This window comes from Brachyistius frenatus, unplaced genomic scaffold (genome assembly GCF_029030835.1).
Source record: "Brachyistius frenatus isolate BFR_SWC_R1_liver_20210118 unplaced genomic scaffold, ASM2903083v1 Contig_81, whole genome shotgun sequence".
NCBI lineage: Eukaryota > Metazoa > Chordata > Actinopteri > Embiotocidae > Brachyistius > Brachyistius frenatus.
In genome coordinates, this window is record NW_027210680.1 from 1,617,289 (window position 1) to 1,626,672 (window position 9,384).

Genomic DNA, 9,384 nt, shown 5'->3' on the forward strand with positions numbered 1-9,384 from the left:
GTGCAGATAACTGGCTGGCATACCTTTAATTACAAGATTAACAAATCCTTATGCAGCCTGTTGCCACCTACTGTGCTTACACACGTTAAAGCCAACATATAGGTGACCAACACACACACTCTAGTATAGTCATGATTTATATTGGCTTACTGGCTACAACTCTCGGTTTGGGTGGAAAGCTTACTTTTCTCGCCCAGCAACCTCTCACGTGTAGCTACAGGTCGAAGATTATGATCGTAGCTCTTCATATTTTTGTGAAAAGTCACCCTCACTTACTGTTTATCGTGGTAGAAATGGGAAGTTACAGTTTGTTGCAGCTAAAATTGAGACAACGTTCGAGGATGCTGATTTCAGAGCAAGTTTATATTGTCTTTGCTGTTAAATTTTATGGGGGTATTAACAGTTTGGTTTTTTTTCTCCCTGTTCTGTTTTTTTTTTTTTTTTTTTTTTTTCACTTTGCTATGTTGCCCAGATCTTTAATCAACTTCTATTTATATAAATATTTGAGATATATATATATATATAAAAAATTGATCTATATTTGTTAAAAAAGTGTTTCTGGCAAGTGCAGTAAAAAGATGATGAAGAGTATATTCTTGGTCAGTTGGCCCTGAAACCAGCACACTGTTGTTATAATCCGATCCAAACTGTGTTGAATGTCTGAAAAACGCCTTGTAAAAGTTTTGGGGGGTTTATTCATTCTTACTGCAGTTGAGGGCAGAAAAATGGATTTCCCATCAAAACATTTTAACACATGCTGTAAAAAAAAATGGTCTTATATCCAAGCTTTTATTAAATGATTGAAAGTGGATTTATGTTATTTGTAAATCAAAAGATGCATCTTGTGAATGGAGCGGAAAGTCCGCCTGCTGATGAATGTTTGTTTTGTATATTTTACTTGTCAATATTACAAGTATCTGTTGAATATTGTCCATCCAAGCAGATTATTGGTGTCTGAAGGGATATTTTTGTATTGCTGGAGAAGAGAGAAAAGCCTCTTCTGTGGTTGTCAGTGTGTCACAAGGGAGTTTCAATTATACATTTTGTGAATTATAAAAGTTTGACACATTTTAATGCTTTTACCAGACACATCTGTAATTACAATTTTCAAAAATGGAAATATAAAACTGAAATGAGTTTTGTCTGCTTCATGAGAATACTTGTGACATTTAACTTTTGTATTTATGATTATTATTATGTTTTTTTTCTTCCCTAGCAGCGCGGTTGCAGTGAGGAAGATGTCTGTCCGTCCACCACTTTGGTCCAGACTGAAATATCTCAACAACTATTGGATAAAGAGGATCGATCCTACTGACGGTGATGATGCCCCGACTATTTTCTTTGTGCCACCAGCAGGTTCACATTTTGCCTTCTTGTGAAATATCTTGACAACTGTTTGATGTATTGCCGTCCATGATGACCCCTCGATTCCTTGATGGTCAATTTTTTTGGTTTACGACATACCAGTCAGTCTCAGCTTTGTGTTTAGAGCAAATGTTAGAATACTAACATGTCAGCATGCTACCATTAGCATTTAGCTTCTCAAAGCATTGCCTTACCGATATAATGCCATCACAATTGCTGCCAACATTTTGTATTTCTTTTTAGTCCATCAACTATTATTGAAAAAAAAAACACAAAAAACACATCACATAAGTAAAAAGCAACTTGCAATACCATGTACCTTCTGTCAAAGCTTCCCATTTCTTTTAATCAGTGTCAGTGTTGGGCAGGGCTTACAGTATAACCCATTTCATGTTTTTTAACCAGATTCTGTTTGATTAACAGGAATCTGCTCCTCTGAACTTCAAGAGAGAATCTCGGACTGCAAGGCTTCCTCTCCACAGCAGGATGACTAGCAAGGTCAAGGTCCAACTGTAAAGGCTGATAACACAAAGGCACTATTTTTTTTTTTCTTGACACTTGCAGCGCTGTGGGAAAATCACCTGCGCTGGCAAGCAAGTGAAACCACACATTTTGTGAAGCACAAAACTTAGAGCGCGACATGTGATGCTTGTAGTCGGAGCAAAGTTGATTCTTTATTTCATCCTTCATCAAACCACGTCTTAGTAAACATTTAACAAATTGGAGGCATTGTGATGAATACTGATTTCACGTGGCGATGTAGCTGACCCTGACCTTTGACCTCAAATCACCTTTCATTATAATGATGTTTCACTCAGATGAAATTGGAGCTCATGATAGAATATTCATCAGATATTTTACTGCGTCTCTCTGTTGCACTGATTTAATATTATTGTTTACGATGAAAACGGACTACTGAGAGTCCATCTCTGCTGTCATTCAACAAAATCCTTACTCAGCCCGAGAAAGGACATCGCAGGCAGTAATTAAGCATTTCCCCAGCGCTGAGTATTCACTGCCTCCTGGGCTTTATGGAAAGAGGTCAAGAAAATAATAATTAGTCGTATTTATAAGGCGCTTTTCAAGGTACTCAACGGAACTTTACATAAGTTAAAACTAAAAATACACATAAGACACAACATGAATCACACATTAAAAGCAGTTGGTTAAAGAGGAGTTTAATTAGTAATTTACAGATCGGTACAGTCGCCGATGTGTCTCAGAGGGAGAAGGCTCCGTCACCTCAGGTCTGGGGGACCGTGGGGAGGGTGCAGGTCAGTGAGGTGGGAGGGGGTTATGGAGGGCTTTGTGGGTGAAGAGAAGGTTTTGAATATAGCTCCGTTGTGGGACGGAGGTGGTGGAGAAGAGCGCTGTGTTTTAAGTGGAAAAGGCATTTCTAGTGACGTGATTCACATGACTGAAGGAGAAGTTGTTGTTGAAAATGACTCAGAGGTTGCAGATATATAGGAAGGACAAGGAGTGACGTAGACGTTGTGAGTAGCTTTGGGGAGAAATCGGAGCCGATGGTGACTAGGTTTGATTTATGACGGTTTAGTGTGAGGAAGTTGGCAGTTGGTTGGAGCAGAGTGAGCTGCAGTGGTGATTGATTTATTGGAGATGTAGAGCTGGATGTCGTGGAAATGGAGGCCATGATCACGTATCATGTGAGTAAGGGGGACCATGTAGAAGACAAATAAAAAAGGATCAGGTATCAAACCCCGGGGGACGCCTTGGGACAGAGCAGCGACGGAGGAGTCGCAGTTGTTGATGCAGATGAACCGTTGTCTGTTTGTGACATATGACCGCAGCCAGGTGAGGTGGGAGAGAAGAATAGTGTGGTTGATGGTGTCAAAAGCTGCAGTGAGGACAAGGAGGATGCAGATGCTGAGGTGAACAGAGTCTGAGGAGAGAAGGTCTTTAGTGAATTGGCTCTTTCTGGGCTTTGCTGTGAGCAGAAAATGGATTGAAATGGTTCAGACAGGTCGTTGGAGATGAGGTGGGCTTTGAGTTGGGAGGCGACAACCCCGTGCAGTATTTTTGACAGAAAGGAGTGACTGGAGACGGCCTGGGAATTGCTCATGATATCAGGTTTTAGTCCAGGTTTTCCTGAGGAATGGAGGCTGCAGCAGCTCGTGTGAGTGTTTGAGGGACTGAACCAGAGCTGAAGGAGTCAATGATTTCTCTGGTGAGTGAGGAGACAGGAGGGAAACAGTTCTTAACCAGACTGGACAGCGTGCGATCCAGAACACAAGTGGAGCTTCTGGTTCCCGCCATGAAGTTGAACAGCTCCATTAGAGATATAAATGAGAACGAGACAGCTGGTAAAGGGGGGAGGAGGAGAGATGAGAGTGTGGGGAGAGCAGGTAAAGCGGTCAGGTTGCTGTAGATGGTGTCAATTTTAGTTTGGAAACAGGAAAGGAAAGAGTCACACTTGTTACCTGTGAAGGATTTGGAGGTGTTGTCACTGGATTGGAGAAGTTTGAGCTTTCGGCCTGGTGCGGCCACAATGTGTGAGGTGTTCTTAGTCGGTGGAACAGGCTGTGATGAGAGCGTTTTTGTATTGTTCAAGGTAGTCTGTATAGACTTTGAGATGCACCAGTTTTCTTGCAGAGTAAGTGAAATGTGAAAACAAATATTGTAAGTGTAGGGATAACTTGTCCAAATGTTAGCAACACATTTCTTGTGTTCATCGTCATTTACAGGCTGTGCTCAAGCAATGCGGTGGATTCAGAGAATTACTTTCTATCAATGCGCACAATGAAATCTGGTTTGTTTGTTTTTTTGCATCTATTATCGGTAAAAAAAAAAAAAAAGACAATTTCATTCATAACTTACAAATCGGGGAAATGAACTACATTTAACATGAACATTAAAACCAAATTTTAACTGATCAAATAATGATACTGTGAATTGTAACATCAGCTATTGTAAATCAGACCAGAGAAATATAGAAAAGTGATTTTATGTCCAATTTAAGATTCCCAAGGACCTAATATATCTGGCTTTATTTATCTTTCTTTCATGTTTTTACTGAGATATTTTCTAAAGTGTCTCACTGATGACTGAGACTTGTCTTCTGTTGAGCCTTGCGAGTGCTTCGTGTCATTGTTGGAGGGAAGAGCTAATTTTTCTTAAGAGTGAGTCAGATGTGACTGAAGACCCGCACAGAGTGATGACTAGAGACTTAGAAAAACAACAATATAAAGGAATGATGACCAGCAGCTGACTGTGAATTCTGTTGTCGGCAAACTTTAAAATATGTTTATTTAAGTTTGACGGAACAGAGTCCCAACGCTTAAACCAGGAAAAAAAATGATGGGGTAATGGCATGTTTTAAAAAAGTAAAACAATACAGATGATGTCATTGGCTAACATACTGATCATTATAGACATAACATCAAAACCTCTGTACCCAGTTGCAACTTCTCATTTGTAAGTTAATGATTGTGTTATTTCTTCTTTCATCTTACTTTAAAACATTTTAAACACATCTAGGTTTCCTTCTAAAAACATGAATTTAAAAAGATGTAGGTAGGTCAAAAGATCGGACAGTTGTAATCTTGATCCAGTTCGAATTTTACTCCATTTAACTTCAATAGACTCGCTGTGTGTCACTGTTTTAATTGCAGCACAGATAAGCGGGATCAGACCCTAAAGTTTACTGTAGAAACTTCAGTGGAATTTTTTTTTATTATTCCTTTGATAGCTTTTGGCTAAACCATTGATTAATGGCTGCTGCCTGCTGGGGCTGTTTTCACAAAGCAGCTTCAGTTGTTGGGATAAGTTGGCTGAGAATCAAACAGCTTTTTACACTGGTCATCCTCAAGGTCTTACTCAACAACAAATTGTCCGTATAATCCTTTAGTTGAATTGAGTTCCAGAAAAGAAAATCATTTGGTCTTTCTCATTTTAATTCCGTCGTCTGAGAAAATGAGATTGCACGTGACAAGAGTCAGAAAGGACGAGACTCCTGGTTGGCAGGAAGAGTTGGGAAAAGTTATATTACGCATGAAAACATGACAAGTGAAAAGAAGCTCATAACACTTCATGGTCACAGTCGGGTGGCGCCTTGATGTGTGGCCCCACGGATCGCTCCAACATCTGCGTCTGAGGTCGGTCTTTTCCGCCAAAGGAGCCGCTGCATTATTTTTTCATGATCACTGTTCTGCACGACGCGCCGTTATCTGGCTCATACGCACACGAAAGATGTTCGCTTATGAATATAAACAAAATGAAAAAAAGGAACTTACACTAAATACATTGCAAGAAACTAATTATGATAGAGAGTCCTAAATTACAGAGGCCTTTAAACTGCTGCAAAAACACTACTTTGGTAAACATGAAACAGCACTACTGTAGTTACAAGTACAGATGGCTCTACTGCCATCTATTACTGCTCTCCAGACAAATCACTACATCCAATTAAATTTATTTGAGCATGACATCCAGCAGGCATTTTCCCCGCTGCTTTCCTCAGTGCCTTTTTACATTAATGGACTTTTGAAATGACACTCACGGCAAAATACGTTCCCCGACAACATTGACACCTTGTGGTCAGTTACCTCTAGCACGACCTCGGATCTCATCAGCCACATATCAGACCAGAGGCACTCACTGGTGGGGGTGAAAAATGTGATTCAGAGCAAATGATGTTAACCTCAAAGTAAGGTACCGCTCTTATTTAGTCATCATTTATTCAGACACTCCTGCTGCGATGAACAATTGCTGCTCAGGTCGTCTTCTGAATTCATAATTGCAGCAGCTACTGCACGACTTCCAGCGATGACACATACTCACACATCTGAGGAGGCTGATTGGCAGAGTAGATTTTTTTTTAATTTTTTTTTTTTAATAAAAGTCTTTTCATTTGCATCTATTTGAAATAAAGAATAAACATGAATCAGAATGTCTCAAAACTTGTATTACCTTTACAAAATTGTCATTTGTGACATTTTCTCCACTTTAATGCCCTGTTAGTGGAAAATCTGAATATTTTATCTGTCTAATCTGCTCATCTTTGTCTTTGTGTCCCCCTGGAATCAAGATGTGCCCCTAATCTCTAATGTCCTCCCCAGTCCCTCCAAGAGAGACCCACTTCTCGCCTCGTGCTATAATTACAAACAGGCCGTTTAAATTACCAGCATAAACTAATTATTTGTCATGCACAAAAAGTGCCCAAACATGTCACTAGGTGGTGTGATAAATGCAGCCTGCATGTAATTGAGAAGATAAAAGCTCTCAGCTCTATTCGGCACGTCCATGAATGCCGAGGAGTTTCTCCCCCCTTTGCAAACAGCATTCTTATGATAATGGAATAATGCTGGTGCTTTAGTTAATTGTGTATAGACGATAGTGGTGGGCACCTTTTGTTGTGGGCTCTCATGAGCCTAAAGGAAAGAACTGGTGGGGATTATAACTCTTATAGGATTTCTCAAACTCCCCCCCCCCCCACCCCAAAAACAAAAAACAAAACACTTTACACTCAATGTGTCGAGTGTTTTTCTTTATTTGATGTGTAGGAAGTATTCAAGCTACGATCTTTTCATTATTTCACATATTGTGATACAATGCTCCCAAACTTGATTGGGGGTGGAATAAAGTATGTTTATAGGTAGCTCAAGGTGTTGTTAAGACCCTTTACAATAAGTGTGAACATATCAATTTGTCCACAGTTTGTCCAAATCCAAATTTCATCCTGTTCTGGGTAAAGTAGGACAGCAACTGAGCTTAAGTGGAACACGTTTCTTAACTATGCCTACATGGTTAACTCACGCTCAAACTGCTGCAGTTTAATCAGAAATATTTACTGTATTAACATTTTGCATTTAAAGGCACGAAGCTGAGTTTTCTTATTAAAATGGTTTGCCAGGTGTCCTGTTGACGGCCTTGTCCTTGAAAACACTGAATCCCATATCCAATATATATGAATGTAACCACGATATTATAACACTTGAGCTATAAATAGTTTAATAAGACTTGAAGCGAGCAGTAAAAACGGACTATTTACTGCAAGCGCTCAGCTTTTTTAAGTATTCAAAATGTGAACAACTATTACACTATATGACAACACTGCATAGGCCCAAAGAAACAGTACAACTTGTGGTACTTCTGTAAAACCGTAGGTCCGATACTATTATTTCAGGTTCTACTAAAAAAAAAAAGAAGAAGTTATACTTCATATTTTAGGCCAGCACTCCCAAAACTTTACTTTTGTTGTTGTTTTGTTTACAACATCAGGTCCTGACAGCTGACGTCCCAGAGATTAACCACCAGGCCACTACACAAAATACTTCCTGTTTAATACCCAGTTGATATTACAATATCCTCAATGTTTAGTTAGTGTTGCATTTTATTTTATTTTTTTTACTTTAACCAATTATTTGAGCAGCACTAATATAATCTACACACAGGTCGTATAAACTGTATTATATTTGACCATATGATCAAATCTGTTTACTTTTAATGGACAGTAAGTTAACAGACTACTATATTGAACTAAATCAGTCTGAGTTAGTTGTCACGGAGTCTATTTAAATAAATAATAAAAGAGAGTTTCTCTGTAAGTCTGAACTTTATAAGACGTGAAACCAGTTTGTTTTTAACAGGTGAGGATTTAAAACATCTGCATGATATTCCTTCACGTCATTTCACTTCCAATTGTGGTTTTATTTGTTTTATAAATTATTATTGGATGTTTTGTTTTTTTTAAAAAACAGAAAGTACAAATGAACACAAACGGTAGATTTTTTTGTTTTTGTTGTTGTTGTTTGTTTTTTTTTAGCTTCTCGCTAACTAGCTTCAGGCAACCGAGTTGACTTTATCCCGCTGAAAACAGCCCCATACCTCTTTTTTTATTATTATTATTATTAATTTTTTTTTTTACGAAGCTACACCGACACAAAACAGTCGGACTTCTTTCCCGGTTTGTAATAAAACGAGTTTATCGCAGGTGAGATTTGACATAAACGACTTTGCTAACACCGCTTTAATGCTACTGCTAAATGCGGGGTAAGCTAGCAGAAAGGCTAGCCGTTGACTTTGACACGTTTGAGTTAAAAAAATACATTTTATTTATTTATTTATTTATTTATACACTCCGACAAAACAATTGAAAGGATTTGAATGTGGGGTTTTTTGTTTTGTTTTTGTTTTTTTTGGTGGGAAACTGTCGAATAACCGAAAAAAAAAGTCCAGGTAAGCCTGTTTATTCATATTTTTTTTGTCATTTCGGTGTTTTTGATCTTAATTCATACTGAATTTATACATTAAACAACAAATCATATAATATAATTCATCATCAGTTTGGTGAAGGGTTCCCAACGTAAAACACACGATAACTTATCCACTCGTTTCCGTGTAGTTTAGTTCAGGAAACGATGTTTTGACGAGATAAAAAAAAATATTTAAAAACAAATCACGTCACAATAAAGATATAAAACAAGGAAAATAAAACTTCCCGGAGAAATAAAATGAGGCGTACGAGCGGTTGAAGTCCCCTTTGGAGAAGATTGTAAACATCTGATGCAAAAATGTACATTTTAATTTACTACATTTCATCAAGATGTTTGGCCACAAATCTGGATGATCACTTTCTTACAGTCGAGTTCCTCTTGATTGTTTTTTTTTTGTCTATTAAATTTGTGGTATAAAGTGTTTATTTAAATGTTTTATTTAACTTCTGAGAGGGTGTAACCAACCCCCTGCCTCACTTTGCGTCGTGGACTTGTGGAGAGCTCCTGTGTCCTCCAAAAAAAAGAAGGGTTTTTGCGCGTTTCGGGGGGGGATCAAATAAATAAATCAGCACCGCGGACGCAGCTGCGGTTAAAAGCCGGACGATTATTGAACTTTCTTCTATTTGGGGGGAAAAAAAACAAACAAGTCCAATCGTTTCTTATTTTTGTTGTTCGCCGTGTCGCCCTAAAGTGCCGGCATTTCCAGCTGAAACTGGACGCAGAAGGGTGCACCTTTGCGCAGAGACCGGCTCAATGCTGAGAGGCTCCTCTGGGTGCACAAAGACAG

At 38.6% G+C, this 9,384-nt stretch overlaps 1 long non-coding RNA gene across 2 annotated transcripts in view; it reads right to left on the reverse strand.

Moving 5' to 3' along the window:
* The window catches only part of LOC138627121 (uncharacterized), a 137,456-nt gene that overhangs the window by 41,728 nt on the left and 86,344 nt on the right, over positions 1–9,384 (reverse strand). The window lies entirely within an intron of this gene.